This window comes from Culex pipiens, chromosome 2 (genome assembly GCF_016801865.2).
Source record: "Culex pipiens pallens isolate TS chromosome 2, TS_CPP_V2, whole genome shotgun sequence".
In the NCBI taxonomy this organism is placed as follows: domain Eukaryota; kingdom Metazoa; phylum Arthropoda; class Insecta; order Diptera; family Culicidae; genus Culex; species Culex pipiens.
Window position 1 is genome coordinate 175874605 of NC_068938.1, and position 15665 is coordinate 175890269.

Below are 15665 nucleotides of genomic sequence, written 5' to 3' on the forward strand. Positions count from 1 at the left end.
TGGCAAGATTCCAGATATTCGGTTCAAAGTCAGAAATCACATCGATTTGAAGCCGATTAATAAATGAGCCGATCGGCGGCTATTTTGAGTTAGCTTTGAGCGACATAGCGCAATCAGCCTCTCTGAGACTGATCCCTGTACCGATTTGAGTGATATGGACAGCAAAAGAGAGAGTATTCAGTAGCGATTGGTGTGGAAGTGACAAACGGTAGAAACACATCAGAGCAGTTTTGCGTCGCGTTCGATTTGTGCTCGCGAGTGAATGAGTCTTTTTGGAGCAATCATGACCCTTGGTTGTTGGAAATAATCTGACTCTGATATCAGACTCAAAAAATGTCTATGAGTAACTTTCTAATCATGTTATACTTATTAATGAGAACAGCAAATTCCACATAAGATTATTTTCTTGTATGATCTTTAGGCTCAAGAATTTCATTTGGTTTATTTAATACAAATGTTAAATAATGTGTTTATTAACTAACATACTTAATTATTGAGACAAACGCCAATTTTTTTGTGATTTTTACCAAAACTTTTAAATTTAACAATTATTAATATATATTGCTTTGAACACAGCCGAATATATTTTAAACATAGAAAGCATTCATTTTGATGGTTCAATATCACATTTTCAAAATTGTAAAAAAACAGAAATCATTTTTCATAGATATATTTAAAATATGTTAAAAATTAGACATCTGCAATGCTCATATATTTTTGAATCTTAGCATTCAATTAACAAGCGCAGGTCTTCAAAAACTACTTGGGAAATCAAGAATAATTTTTTGCCTCTTTTTCATGTTTCTTTCAAAAGCAAGCAATATCAGTCGTGTTCAATTTTTTCGATACGCGGGACAAATGTTGAGCTCGCATGAGCTTCTGGAAGTTTTTTTTAAGTATTGGAACTATTAATATGGCAACATATTTTTTGCAGCAGTTATTTTGCAGCTGAGCCATAATGGATTTTACTTATATTTTTTTTTTATTTGGCTCAAACTTTGTGGGGGCCTTCCCTATGATCAAAGAAGTTATTTTGTGTCATTGGTTCACCCATAAAAGTCTCCATACAATTTTGACAGCTGTTCATACAAAAATGATAAATAGTCGAAGATCTGAAACCATTCAATGATTTTTTTTGATTGATTTGGTGTCTGTTATATGTATTGATAAGGATAATTTAGAAAAATAGACACACGAACAAAAAACATTATTTTTAATTTAATTTTTTTCACAAAATTTCAATTTCTCATAACCCATATTTTTTTCATTTATGATTTTTTTTATAAATATGTTTTAGACGACAAAACCCCACATCGCCATACAAGAGTATGGACCAAAATTTTGCAGACGAGTTATGATTCTTTTTTTGAAATAGAATGAAATATTGGAAAAAAATGAAATCCCGTTCTAAAAATTTTGGACCACATATTTAATGCAAAATCGGATTTACTAACATTTCAAAAGGGCGTTATATTAAATGTTAGGCCCTTTTAAAATGTTAGTTTCCAAATGATCAGAAAATTCCACGAATAATTCGTTTTTCACATTGAAAATTGGACCGTTAGTTGCTGAGATATCGAGATTAGAAAATAGAGGGTTGTTTGGGTAAGACTTCAAAAACATATGTTTACTGTTTCTTTTTTATTTTATCCGCTGTATCTCAGCAACCAGTGGTCCAATCTTTAATGCTTCTTAGACGAAATTGTAGGAAATTTTCTGAACTTAAAAAAACAGGAATGAAAATCATGGATACACTTTAAAAAAACTTTTTGACTGCTACAGATTTTTGAGTATTGTATGGAATTTTTTTGTCGAAATCGGCATGTTTCGTTGAGAATTGCTCAAATCTTTTTTTTAATTATTTAAAAAGTGAATAAAATAAAACATTTGCAATGCACATATTTTTTGAGTTTTAGCATTCCATTTACATAAGGAATTCTTTTAAAAAATATTTGGGAGTTCAATATATATTGTTTTGTCAGTTTGCCAGGTATTTCCATTCTAAATATTCTTCACAAAAAAAAATCAGCTCAAATCAAGCACAAATATTTGTTGATACCATAAACCGGGGTGACATTGATAGGATTTAAATTTATTTTTGTAATATTTTCCAACTGGTTACATTTTTATCAAGATTAATATTTTTAAAACATGTGCTGGGGTAGACCACACAAAGTCCATGTACAATTTTTGAAAAAAAAAAGTTTTTAAACAACGTTTTAAAAAATAGTTACTTAAAAAATCTATGTTTGAATTCCGAGATGACATTGATAGTCATACATTTTCTTGTTAAAATCAGATTTAAGATGTTCAAATTTTATTTTTTCGTCAAAATAGCATTACTAAGGTTGCTGGCATAGTTTTCTAGAAAAAATCAATGGTTATATTTACTTAACTAAGTAATAAGCTTTTCAACAAAATAATGTAAATTTTTGGTAAAATTGTTCAAAAAAATTTCTGATAATCGATAAAACTAGTTTTGTTTATTAAATTATCAATTATTATGTATTTTAAACTAAATTCGAATCAGGAATTTGTTCAACTGGAATTGTCTAAAAATTGGAGATTTTTTGCCTTTCTTACAAAAGAAAGGTTTAAGGTTTGCTTTTGGAAAAACGCTTTTTCAGAAATTTAAAAAAATTCGTGCACGGCGAGGATTCGTCCCAGGAAAAAATCCTATTACTAAATTGAAGGTTTAGATGCGCTCTTTCGATTGAATTTTGGCCCGAAACCCGGAACTCAAAGTCTGATTTTTGAGAGCTCTTTTTCTGAAATACATGAGCGATGTCTGTATCCGCTCTTAAAAATTTGTGTCTTCCATCACTGGAAAACCGTTCGTAAAACCCACAATTTTAAAAGTCAGTTCTGTAGCCGTGGGGTCGGAGACGAACATTTTATTTTTCGATTCACAATTTTTGACCAGTAAATGTGGTCAAAGCCATTTTTAGAGGTATTTTTTGGACTATTTCACAGATAACACTATCAAATTAAAAGAATTCAGTTTCAAACAAAAAGCCATTCGAAAACATGCGCCATAAACTGCTTGGGCAAAAATTTTGAAGCATTTCCAAAATGTATCTCCAGAGATATAGCGATTTTAGTATTTTTCGTCTGATTTTTACCCTATTTTTTCCTATTAAATTTTTGGATTTATACAAAATCATATACTGAACATTAAATTCAAAGTCCCGGCTCGTTCTCGCTCGAAAGCTCGACAAGTCAAGTCGAAGCTTCAACGCCAGCGCTTTTACGCTTGCGCGTTTTACGCTGCGCGTGAAAGTGTTCTTTCTGGCTTCTCATAATTGGTTCGCAAAGTGCAATAGCGATACATTTTTTTTTTAAGTTAATCATAGACTAACATTATAGACTGAGTACCCTTTATTTTTTTTCTAATAATGTCAATCCAATATTTTTTTCTTAATTAAATTTAAATATCTTGCGAGCTATTTCGAATGTTATTTTTGCAATTTTTTTCCTTCTCTGTCTAATTCGTTTTCCTTAGTACCAGTAAACTCTCTCCCCATTTTGAACAAATCAGCTGTTGAAAGGTAGTCCATATCTCAGCTCAGGATAACAACTGCACCAATGTAATTGTTAAAGCAACCTAATAAAATGAAATGAAATATCTTGTGACAAGTAATGTACTTCTTAAATTTAAAAAAGTGGCATTTGAGGTTTAGCCTAAAAAGATTCGAAGCTTTAGGTAAAGTTCTCACTGGTTGGTATCATTATGTTTCTGAAAAATTAATTGCACCAATATATTTCTCGGAGTTTCATCATTTTGTTAGAAAGGCTCTATAATTAAATATAATATATAATATAATATATATTTAAAAAACCCGATTTAATATCACCAGAGGTGAATCTGGTGATATTAAATCGGGTTTTTTAATTATATTTCAAAAACACATGACATTTATTATAAACAAAATTGTTTTACCTTTTCCTAGAGGAAAATTGTTTGAAAAATCCGATTGTGCATTCCAATTTCCGATTCAATATCATGTTCATTGAGAAAATCATGACACTTGAAGATTTAAATAATGCTTTTTATCAACATTTTATTAATTACAAACAACTAACTTTTTAAACTTTTCACAATTTTTTGAAATGTTCATCTTGAGGTACTTTGAACACTTCTCTTTCACGGTCAGTATGATTCTAGTGGGTCTCGTGGCGCAGGGGTAGCGGCTTCGGCTGCCGATCCCGATGATGCTATGAGACGCGGGTTCGATTCCCGCCTTATCCACTGAGCTTCTATCGGATGGTGAAGTAAAACGTCGGTCCCGGTTTCTCCTGTCTCGTCAGAGGCGCTGGAGCAGAAATCCCACGTTAGAGGAAGGCCATGCCCCGGGGGGCGTAGTGCCAATAGTTTCGTTTTTCGTTTTATGATTCTATAACATTTTGTACGTATTTAATTTGTACTCTTCATTTTGTTGAAAAATCTCAATCCTATCAAAGTCACTCCGGCTATCAAAGCCGCCCCGTTTTACGGTACTCAATCATTGTTTAATTAACTTCAAAATGAATGATTTGATGCTTAATAACCTGCATTCATTAAAATCTCAAAATAAACAGATTCCTTATCACCGTGTTTAACTGTTCTAGAATGAACTCCTGATATTTGCTCACGTCTAGCAAAACCCACTGCCAGAATGCAGCTGATGCAACCTAGAATTTCATCAGCCTTGCCTCCAATCATTAACTACTCTCACTTTCCCGGCCAGAACTGAAAACTGATGAAATTCTCGCCCAAAATTGACTCACACCGCGATTTCGAGTCGGGTTTTCACGGTCACAGATTTTTGATAGGACTCCGTAATGTGAGCCATTTTGCGGAACGATTTCCTGGGTCAGCCATAAATTAAACTATCGGCTGTTTGTGGGTTTTTTTTTTGCTCGCCTCTAGCGCAGACTTGAATAATTACACAGCTTTGATTGATTTGCATACGATTAGCTTGCAGCAAGTCTAGCAGAAAGAAAGAACTGTGAGTCACTTTTTGTGCGATGACAAAAGTACACACATTCTGCGTAGCATGAAGGGAAGCAAAAAATTACAGAAGTATCCCATAAAGCAATTATCGAGTAGTAAATTGTAAAACGTCACAAAGATCCTTTCTTCGATTCGGGGACAATGGAAAAAAAAACCATCGATAAATCTAAAATTTTCCATCGACACTCCAATTTGGGAACCAGAAACGGAGTCTTTTTTTGGCCAGGACTCCCGTCATTAACTCCCGGCAGACAGACTGAGACGGCAATCTTTCCCAAGAGGTCCGTCGTCTCCGAGTCAAATGACGGTCTTGAAACTGATCCTTGTTGCTTTCTTTTCGGGATTCGTTTTTTTTCGTTTTTGTTTTCACTGTCTCCTTTCTCCCACCGGGAGGTGGCCAGGGCTTCGGGGTTCCGTCTCACCTTGACACCACCCGGGGTCTCAATGGCCATAAAAATAAACAAATAATAAAATTATGGGCAGGTACTTTTTGCGGTAAGAGACCTGGGAGGAGCAGAGCGTGTGTGTGTGTCGCTATTACTTTCTTCTACTGTGTCTTCTGTCCCGGCTGTAGCTTCCTTGATCCTTTTGGAGAAATAGTGAAGCTGGAAGAAGAAAGTGCAATTCCCCTGGAGGTCGTTTCCCTGTCGAGGGGATATTTGTTTACTTTGCGCATTACCCCCTCGTTCTCGCACCAGGTTGTGCTCTCACCTTTAGAGGTGTAACTAGGTGGAAAGGAGTCCTGACACGGAAAAATCCGTTCATGACTTTTTATTCTTTGAATTTTGAACTATTTTTTCGTCAGCACATTTTCTTCATATTTCTTAAGTTTGCAAAACTTTACTTTATCTTCGACGCGGCGTGAGCATAGCAAAAAAAAACGGAGAGATTTGGAGAAAAGAGCGTCACTCTTTTGCTCACTATCTTGCATCGAGAAAACCCTTAGTATCATACTCTCAAACTATTGAGTCACATGCAAACAAAATTAATGTAGCTGAAACAAGTCTTGAGATGATTTTTTCCGTGTACCCTTCAGCTAGAAGTCCAGAAGAACACGACATCGACGGCAAGTCCAGGCGACGATAAGGCCAGCAAAGATCAACAATAAGGATACGTTGCAATAATACGATAAAGACACCGCGCTGCTGTTGGCTCCTTGCTGCCTTGTTGTTGGTCTGGTTCGTTGCTGATACCTAATTGCACGCACGATTTGCGACTGTTTTTTTTTTTTGGTTTCAAGTCTGGTCAGTGATCCTACCAAACTGTTGTTTTAGGAATAGGAGACCTGGCCATAAAAATAAGCGGTCGCCATGCATATTGATGGCTGATAAAAAAATAATGATGTCGAGACTTCAACAATTTCTAAGTTTTGAAATTTCATGAATATCATCAATATAATCACCAGATGATTAATCGTTCCAAGGCCCGATAACAGACTCACTTTGTTTGCGCTGAATCATTGGCACATCTGCTGGTGCAAAGGCAATTTCAACAGGTGAGTAATTTTCATGTGCAGCGTCTGTTGCTAAGGAGTAGTCATGATCTAGAGCAGAGTTCTTTTTATTAAAAATTGGAATCAAAATGATACCGTAAAATTATCATAATATTAAAATTAAATTAAATTTGAAACAAACAAACAAATATGATTGAAAATACAACAATATTTCACTACAGAAAACTTAAATCTAGGTCAAAAGTTCATAGTTTTAAGCATTTTTTTTTTCAAATGGACTGCCAAATTCAGATACAAATTTCTAATGAGCTGTTTGAAAGCTTGCTGATTTCAATTCACAAAAAATACATTTTTTTTTATTTTCCAAAATCGTTTTTTTTTTCTAAAAACCAAAGTTTTAAGCTGGATTTTTTTGGAAGAAAAAAATGTTTCAACCGGAACTTTTTTCTCCCTCTCAGATAATATCATTAAAACCGTTATGATACAACTTTAATAAAACTTTAGAAAAGATTGAAAAGCTCACAAAAAAGTTCATAAATAGGAGCGAAGCAAACAAGCGTGGCACTTGTTTGGCCTGCACTACCACAGTTTGCCGACAATTTGAATTTTACCTGGACGAAGTTGCATTCAAATACAGTCCAGACTCGATTATCCGTAGCTTCGATTATTTGAAGTTCGATTAGCCGAGGATTTGTATGCGACTTCGATTAATCAAATCATGGCCAAATTTTTTGTCGTATTTTTTATATTTTTACATAAACATAAATTTCGAGTTCTGCGACCCCATTTTAATCGAATTTGAATAATTGGTTGCCTTTTAAAATCAAAAATGCATTTTTCAATATGATATTACGGCGATTTTTGGCGCATAAGACAACCTAAAAAATCGCGATTCGATTACCCGGAGTGATTTTTTTCCGAGGCCTTCGGATAATCGAGTCTGGACTGTATGTCATTGATTTTGGTGACACTGATTTCAAGCAATCGAATCAATGTTTCAAACACAGCAACTCGCAGGTTATTTTGAATCAGCTTTGAGCGACTTAGCGCATTCGGCATATCTACCGATTAGAGTGAGAGGAAGATCAGGAGAGAGAATATTGAGTAGCGATTGAGAGAGTAATATTGAGTAGCGATTGATGTAGGGATTCATTTGAGCAGATTCGCGTCGTGTCTGATTTTTGCTCGCGAGTGAAGGTGAGGTTTTTGAGCAACAACAGGACTCTTGCTGTAATTGTCGAATTGTCATACATAAAATACATAGGGTAGAGTAGTCATCAATGAGACACGGGGAACAATGATTAAATGGCTCTCACAAGTCGTAGTTTCAACCAATCAGGCTCATATTTGGGGGAAAGGTGTGTCTACTGGATACACGTCTGCCATATTAGTGGCTTTGGTTATGGACGCTCCCTTGAAAAGTAATTCATAAATGTTTGATTCTGGGGTGTAAAAGTAAATTATGGACAAAAAAAAACTTTTTCGCTCCTAGGCTGTCATTTACACCAAAACTAATATTTCTTAAAATGTCTTTCGACGTTCTAAAGGGATTAAGTTGGGCTACAATGTCCTTTCATTAGATTTGGCCAAAATTAAGAATAAACTCAGAATCCAGGGCTGTCTCATTGTTCCCCACTCATTTCAGCCCATGGGTAACAATGAGACACTTTGATTTTTCTTCAATAAACTTTTCAAAATCGATGGAAATCTTTCAAAACATGAATTAAAGGTGATTTTTGGCATATTTATAGAGTTTAAACTTCATTTAACCAAAAATACAAAGTTATTTGGTATTAATATATGGATTTTACAAAATTGAAATACTTTTTAGTGTAACTTTTGTTATAAAAAGTTTCATGTAGGCAAAATTGCTCTAAAATGTTCAAGGCAAGTCACCTGCAATGGAACAATACAAAAACATGATGTTTTGCTAGAAAAATGTTGATTTTCGTAAAGTGTCTCATTGTTCCTGCCAAGTGCGTCTACATTGAGACAGTTGAATAACTCTGGCTGTAGATGTCGGATCGATCTCATATTTTTGTCAATGTTAGAACACATTAGAAGAATGATAATGCAACTGAAAGCTCATTAAAACATGCTGATGAAAAAATTAGAAAAATCGTTGAAAGTTGAAAACCAAAAGTGTCTCATTGATGACTACCCTACCCTAACCCATGTTTGCTCTAATATCCCACAAACAAGTCAGCCAATATTGAAATACAAGCAAGAATATGATTCATTATGGATGAACATCATGTTTCATTTTTAATTTGAACGATTGCGACCTGAACATTTAAAATCTGCAATGAAAAAAAGTTGTAGAATACATAATTACAAAAAATATCAAAAAAATAAAAATTTAAATTTAACATTCGGTTTTAACATCAGAACGAAAACAGTAATTCAAAATTCACTTTACACCTGTTCATATGTTTTGCAATCAATAATTTCCAAAAAATATCCATGTATTGACGAAAAAAATATTTTTTGCATAAGCAAAGCTTTTGCGGTATTGTACCGTAAACTGGGGTCAATCGAGACACATGGGGCGAATTGGGACAGCAGTTTTAACCATGTTCGAGTATAATATTTTGATTTTTCTGGTTGGTTTTGGTTAGAACAGACTCAGGCCAACAAAATGTGTACATCCATTACCAAATTTAAAAGCTTTAAGTGCTCTAAAAACTGCTGTCCCTATTCAGACTGTAGTCCCGATTCACCCCAGATTACGGTACATCGGAATTTCATAAAATTTCAAAATATTTTCAATCTAGCCCAAACATGCTAAATATGTAGAAAAATGCATTTTAGATTTTTTTTTTATTCTTTGTCCTCTATCTTAACCTATACCCTAACTGGCTCAATCGGCCTTGCCATCACGGAGCCGTGCGCCTATTTATAGATCCGAGATCTATTGTTCTTCGTCTTGATGGATGTTGATGATCTCCTGTGGGTCTTGTTGGAAGAGTCTTCCTTCCTTCCTTCACGCGTTGTGGTGTGGTTGGTTGGTCATCTTCCCGTCCATTCTCCACTCACCCACCGCTAGTTGTTGTAGTGGGGGGAGCGGCATGTGTATGTGTGGTAATTAATTACCGAGTATCTGTTCCCCCAGAGGGAGCAGGGGTTTCTGGTTGCCACCGAAAAATCGGTGGTGAGGTGACCGGGCGGGATTCGATCCCTGATCGTCTGCTTGAAAGGCAGATCGCTCAACCATTCGGCTAAGTACCCGGACATACATTTTAGATTGTTTTCAGTTCATAAGATTTCAATTTTGAAATTTCTAGAATTTTTTTTTTGCCCTCAGACAAACTTTGAAAGGGGGGGGGGGGGGCGACACAAACTTTGAAAAATATTTGCAACGTCAGGTCGTTGCAAAAAAAAGTAGGTCAAATAGTCCCAGCTAGACAAATAGATTTTAAGCAAATCTGTGCAGTTCAGTGGACATTCTCGGACTTTAAAATCAAGACTAACATTTCAAAAGGGCCAAACTTTCAATATTACGCCCTTTTGAAATGTTAGTCTTGATTTGAAATTTATGAAAATATTGTTTTCGAATAGATCGGAAAATTTCACGATTGTTTCATATTTTAACATTGTAAATCGGACCATTAGTTGCTGAGATATCGACGTTAGAAAATGGTAGGTTGTTTGGGTGAGACTTGGAAAACATCAGTTTTTAAATATTTGCATGGTAATATCTCAGCAACTAAGGGTCGTTTCAACAAAATTCAAAAAAGCAAAATATAGAGAATTTTCTCAGTTTTTCAAAAATATTTTTTTCAAAAGTGGGCAAACATGTGCACTAATTTAAAAAAATTAAAAACATCGACCATTTTCATAAAAGTTAACCTAAAATTGTCTTAACTTGAAAACGGTGCCTCTTATCAAAATTTCACTACAGTACTTTTTGATTGCAAATTTGATTTTACATGGATTAATGAAGATCAAAAATTGTTGCGACCAATATTTCGATTTTTTGAAAAAATCAGTAAAATTCAAAACTCGCTCAAAGATTTTTTGCACAACCTGGAAATTTCTGAATAGTTGGCTAGATAAAGTGAAATCATAATTAATTTCGAGCTAGAAAAATGTGTAAACAAGTTGTTAGGTTTCGTTCTTTTAAAAGAAGTGAACATTGAAATTGACGTAAATTTTAAACTGATAAATAACGACTCCAAAATTAACCACTTGTGAACTATCTTGAACAAAAAGGGGGACAAAGTAATACACATCCAAATTTCTTTGTGAACCAGTCTTTTTTTATATTGAATTAGTTTTCAGCAGGATGACCCCTTTATGTGAAAGCAAGTGAGTGTAAATGATCACCTCTTAATCTCATTTGATTTTGTTCGATCTTTCCACAGCCGGCTGTCTAAGAAAGAACCTTTCCAAAATTAATTTCCTCAACAATTAAACGGGAATCTCTCAACAGCAGAATCTGATGACTTGCCTTGAGAATAATATTTTCATAATAAACTAAAAAGACTCAAAAAATCTTAAAACTGGAATCTTCTCAACAGCAACATCTGAGCTTTGAGATTAATACAACATACTTTAAAATTTTAATGGAAAATTAAATAAACGGGAATTGTCTCAACAGCAGCATCCGATTGCCTGCCTTGAGAATAAAATGTTATCCGTTAATTTCATCTATGCCACTGGTCGTATCGCTTGCTTAGGGCGAATTCCAGACCTTTACCCCACACAACTACCAACTCCACGCGACACTTACGCAGCCCTGTTGTTTAAATTCAATTAAATTTGGTCAAACGGTCAATTTGATCGAGTTCCACAATAGGGTTGGGAAAAAGAGCCTGCGGTTTCGCTACCTTTTTCTAAGTAAGTCAAGCATCAACATTTCCCATGCTCCTAATCCTTATTCCTGCCCCGGTGAATGGTGGAGATGGGAGCGGCCGGCAATGGATGGCTCTCATGGTGCTGCCTGTCCTGTTCGAGTAGAATTGGTTTTAATTCCCTTTAATCAATTTCTAAGCAACCTGGGCTGGACAATCATCACATACACATGACGAAATCCAGTCTGCAACCCGCTAAGATCACCATCTCCATGCGAATGCGAATGCGAATGCGAATGCGAATGCGAACCTGGAAATTTCTGAATAGTTGGCATTTGATGTCCTCAAAAACATATAAAAAAAATAAAAATAGTGATTTTTGCAAATCAACTTTTAGTGACAAAAATATATTTTAAAAATGACCAAAATTTTGTTAACCGTGTATCATTTTTCCAGTGTAGTCCGTATCCATACCTACAACTTTGCCGAAGACACCAAATCTATCAAAAAATTTCTTCAAAATAAACAGATTTTTGTATTTTCATTTTTGTATGGACAACTGCCAAATTTGTATGGAAATTTATATGGACAAACTAATGATGCAAAATGGCTTCTTTGGGCATGGCAAAGTTTCAGCCGGATTAAAAAAATACAAAAAAAAATCGAATTACCGAAATCTGAGAGAATTGCTCAACTTTAGTATGCTGTATCTCAGTAACCAGCAGTCAATAATTTAAAAGAAAATAGAAATGTATGATTTTTTTTCAGTTCTTCCAAAACAATTTTTTGCTGCTTTTCAAATATGAATTCTTCATGAGGTAATTTATACTGCAAAGAAAAAACAGTTTTATAAAAATTTCACATTAAAATGTAACGGTACACTTTATCAATCAAATTGGAAAATCATTGCAAATGCAAATTTGCTTTTGAAACTAAAATCGTTGTTGAAATTTTGATTGACTATATTTATATCATGTTTTTCAAAATTTCATATCTCCGGTATCAGATTTTGCACCATTCTATTTTCTAGCGTAACAAATAAACAAATAGTGATTTTAAATGGCTTCTTTTGACATTGGAAAAGCATGGACAAAGTTTAATTCAAATTATAAAAATACAATGAAATGTTTATTTTTTCATAGACGTTTATTTCATGATCATAATGAGCTTTTACATTCCATCAGAACATCCAAAGCTGATCAACCATAACCACTACACCAGCTAAAAGAATTATAGTACCACCATCACCGAAAAACGCTGCTGAGCAATTCTCTACGAAATCGGTCTTTTTTCTTCAATTTTAATTTTTGTATTTTTTAATCCGGCTGAAACTTTTTTGGTGCCTTCGGTATGCCCAAAGAAGCCATTTTGCATCATTAGTTTGTCCATATAATTTTCCATACAAATTCGGCAGCTGTCCATACAAAAATGATGTATGAAAATTCAAAAATCTGTATCTTTTGAAGGAATTTTTTGATCGATTTGGTGTCTTCGGCAAAGTTGTAGGTATGGATACGGACTACACTGGAAAAAATAATACACGGTAAAAAAAAATTTGGTGATTTTTTTATTTAACTTTTTATCACTAAAACTTGATTTACAAAAAAACACTATTTTTAATTTTTTTTATTTTTTGATATGTTTTAGAAGACATAAAATGCCAACTTTTCAGAAATTTCCAGGTTGTGCAAAAAATCACTGACCGAGTTATGAATTTTTTAATCAATACTGATTTTTTCAAAAAATCGAAATTTTGGTCGTAAAAATTTTTCAACTTCATTTTTCGATGTAAAATCAAATTTGCAATCAAAAAGTACTTTACTAAAATTTTGATAAAGTGCACCGTTTTCAAGTTATAGCCATATTTAAGTGACTTTTTTGAAAATAGTCGCAGTTTTTCATTTTTTTAAATTAGTGCACATGTTTGCCCAGTTTTGAAAAAAATATTTTTGAAAAGCTGAGAAAATTCTCTATATTTTGCTTATTCGGACTATGTTGATACGACCTTTAGTTGCTGAGATATTGCAATGCAAAGGTTTAAAAACAGGAAAATTGATGTTTTCTAAGTTTCACCCAAACAACCCACCATTTTCTATCGTCAATATCTCAGCAACTAATGGTCCGATTTTCAATGTTAATATATGAAACAATTGTGAAATTTTCCGATCTTTTCGAAAAAAATATTTTTGGAATTTTCAAATCAAGACAAACATTTTAAAAGGGCGTAATATTGAATGTTTGGCCTTTGTGAAATGTTGGTCTTGATTTGAAAATTCCAAAAATATTTTTTTCGAAGAGATCGGAAAATTTCACAAATGTTTCATATATTAACATTGAAAATCGGACCATTAGTTGCTGAGATATTGACGATAGAAAATGGTGGGTTGTTTGGGTGAAACTTAGAAAACATCAATTTTCCTGTTTTTAAACCTTTGCATTGCAATATCTCAGCAACTAAAGGTCGTATCAACAAAGTCCAAATAAGCAAAATATAGAGAATTTTCTCAGCTTTTCAAAAATATTTTTTTCAAAACTGGGCAAACATGTGCACTAATTTAAAAAAATGAAAAACTGCGACTATTTTCAAAAAAGTCACTTAAATATGGCTATAACTTGAAAACGGTGCACTTTATCAAAATTTCAGTAAAGTACTTTTTGATTGCAAATTTGATTTTACATCGAAAAATGAAGTTGAAAAATTTTTACGACCAAAATTTCGATTTTTTGAAAAAATCAGTATTGATTAAAAAATTCATAACTCGGTCAGTGATTTTTTGCACAACCTGGAAATTTCTGAAAAGTTGGCATTTTATGCCTTCTAAAACATTAAAAAAATAAAAAAAATTAAAAATAGTGTTTTTTTGTAAATCAAGTTTTAGTGATAAAAAGTTAAATAAAAAAATCACCAAATTTTTCTTACCGTGTATTATTTTTTTCCAGTGTAGTCCGTATCCATACCTACAACTTTGCCGAAGACACCAAATCGATCAAAAAATTCCTTCAAAAGATACAGATTTTTGAATTTTCATACATCATTTTTGTATGGACAGCTGCCGAATTTGTATGGAAAATTATATGGACAAACTAATGATGCAAAATGGCTTCTTTGGGCATACCGAAGGCACCAAAAAAGTTTCAGTCGGATTAAAAAATACAAAAAAAACCGAATGACCGAAATCCTAGAGAACTGCTCTGCTGGAACCGTTACGCATTTCGCGCGGTCGTTCATCAATCATCAAAGGGAGCGCGCGGCGACGACGACGAAAAACGACGACCATTTCGGCAGGGAGAGAAAGAGCTTGGTTTCGCCATCCGAGCTGTGCTCATCCCATGTGTGGCATTGGCGACTGACGACAACTTTTACGAGCACCGCGCGTTCTTCTTCTAGGGCCGATCGTCGTCGGGTTGTCGACGGTGCTGGTGGCGGCGGCGGGACGATGATTATGATGAGATATGTTGTCGAACATGGCCTCGAACGGCAAACTGGAAAGTGTGTCTGTGTGCGTGTGTGTGTTTAGTAACAGTGCCAGTGGTGTTGGCAGTTTCTGGTCAGGCAGCTGTTCGTCAGCTGCTTGTTCCGTTTGTTGAAATTTTCAGCTCGAATCGATATATGAGTGGTGTAACACTTGGGTGGGGTGAATATGACCAAATTAATCATCACAATTCAAAAGTGAGAACATTTTCTCATTTTTTTAAGTTTGTTTAAAACAAACACTTTTGAAACATTTTAAATTGAACCAAAGTCACTCCTCTATACTAAAACCACAACGTTTTTTTCAAAACTTTCGCCATCGATTCGCCAGCAGCTAGCAACCAGTCCGGCACCCAGTAGCAGCAGTCAGCAACGCCACTGACAACAGCAGCAGGTAGTTTGTAAATGTACTTTCACGCGGAATTTTAGCTGGTTGCTGTTGCTGCTAAACCGTCATCGATGGTGTGGAAGCAGTTTTAGTCTCCGAGGCCCTTTCGGAACGAATTTGCATATCAAATGATGCAATGCCATCAATAAATTATTGCTGCGCCGGGGTGCTCGATATTAGTCCGCTGGCTTCGACCTGTGGTGGTGTGATGGAAGAAATGCCCTAGGGATGTGACACGACTGACGCCGCTTCTGGACAGCTACCGTCGTGTGTCGAGTTGAATTTTGATGCAATTTGGGTTGGAAATTAATTTTATTTAGATAGGATGTAAAGAAACAATTTACATGTTTTTAAACATTTCCGATTTACATTTTTAATACTTTTGCAGCGTTTAGTCAAAAAAAAAAACAATTCTCATAACTTTGAATAGGGTTGCCAGATATTAAAATTTTATACCGCATCGGAAAAGTATTTTCATTACTCATCCAACAAATTGTCGTTTGTGTGTACGTTGCTCAAAAAGGGAAAATCAGCAAATTGGATGGAGTTAGGTACAAGTGCTTAAC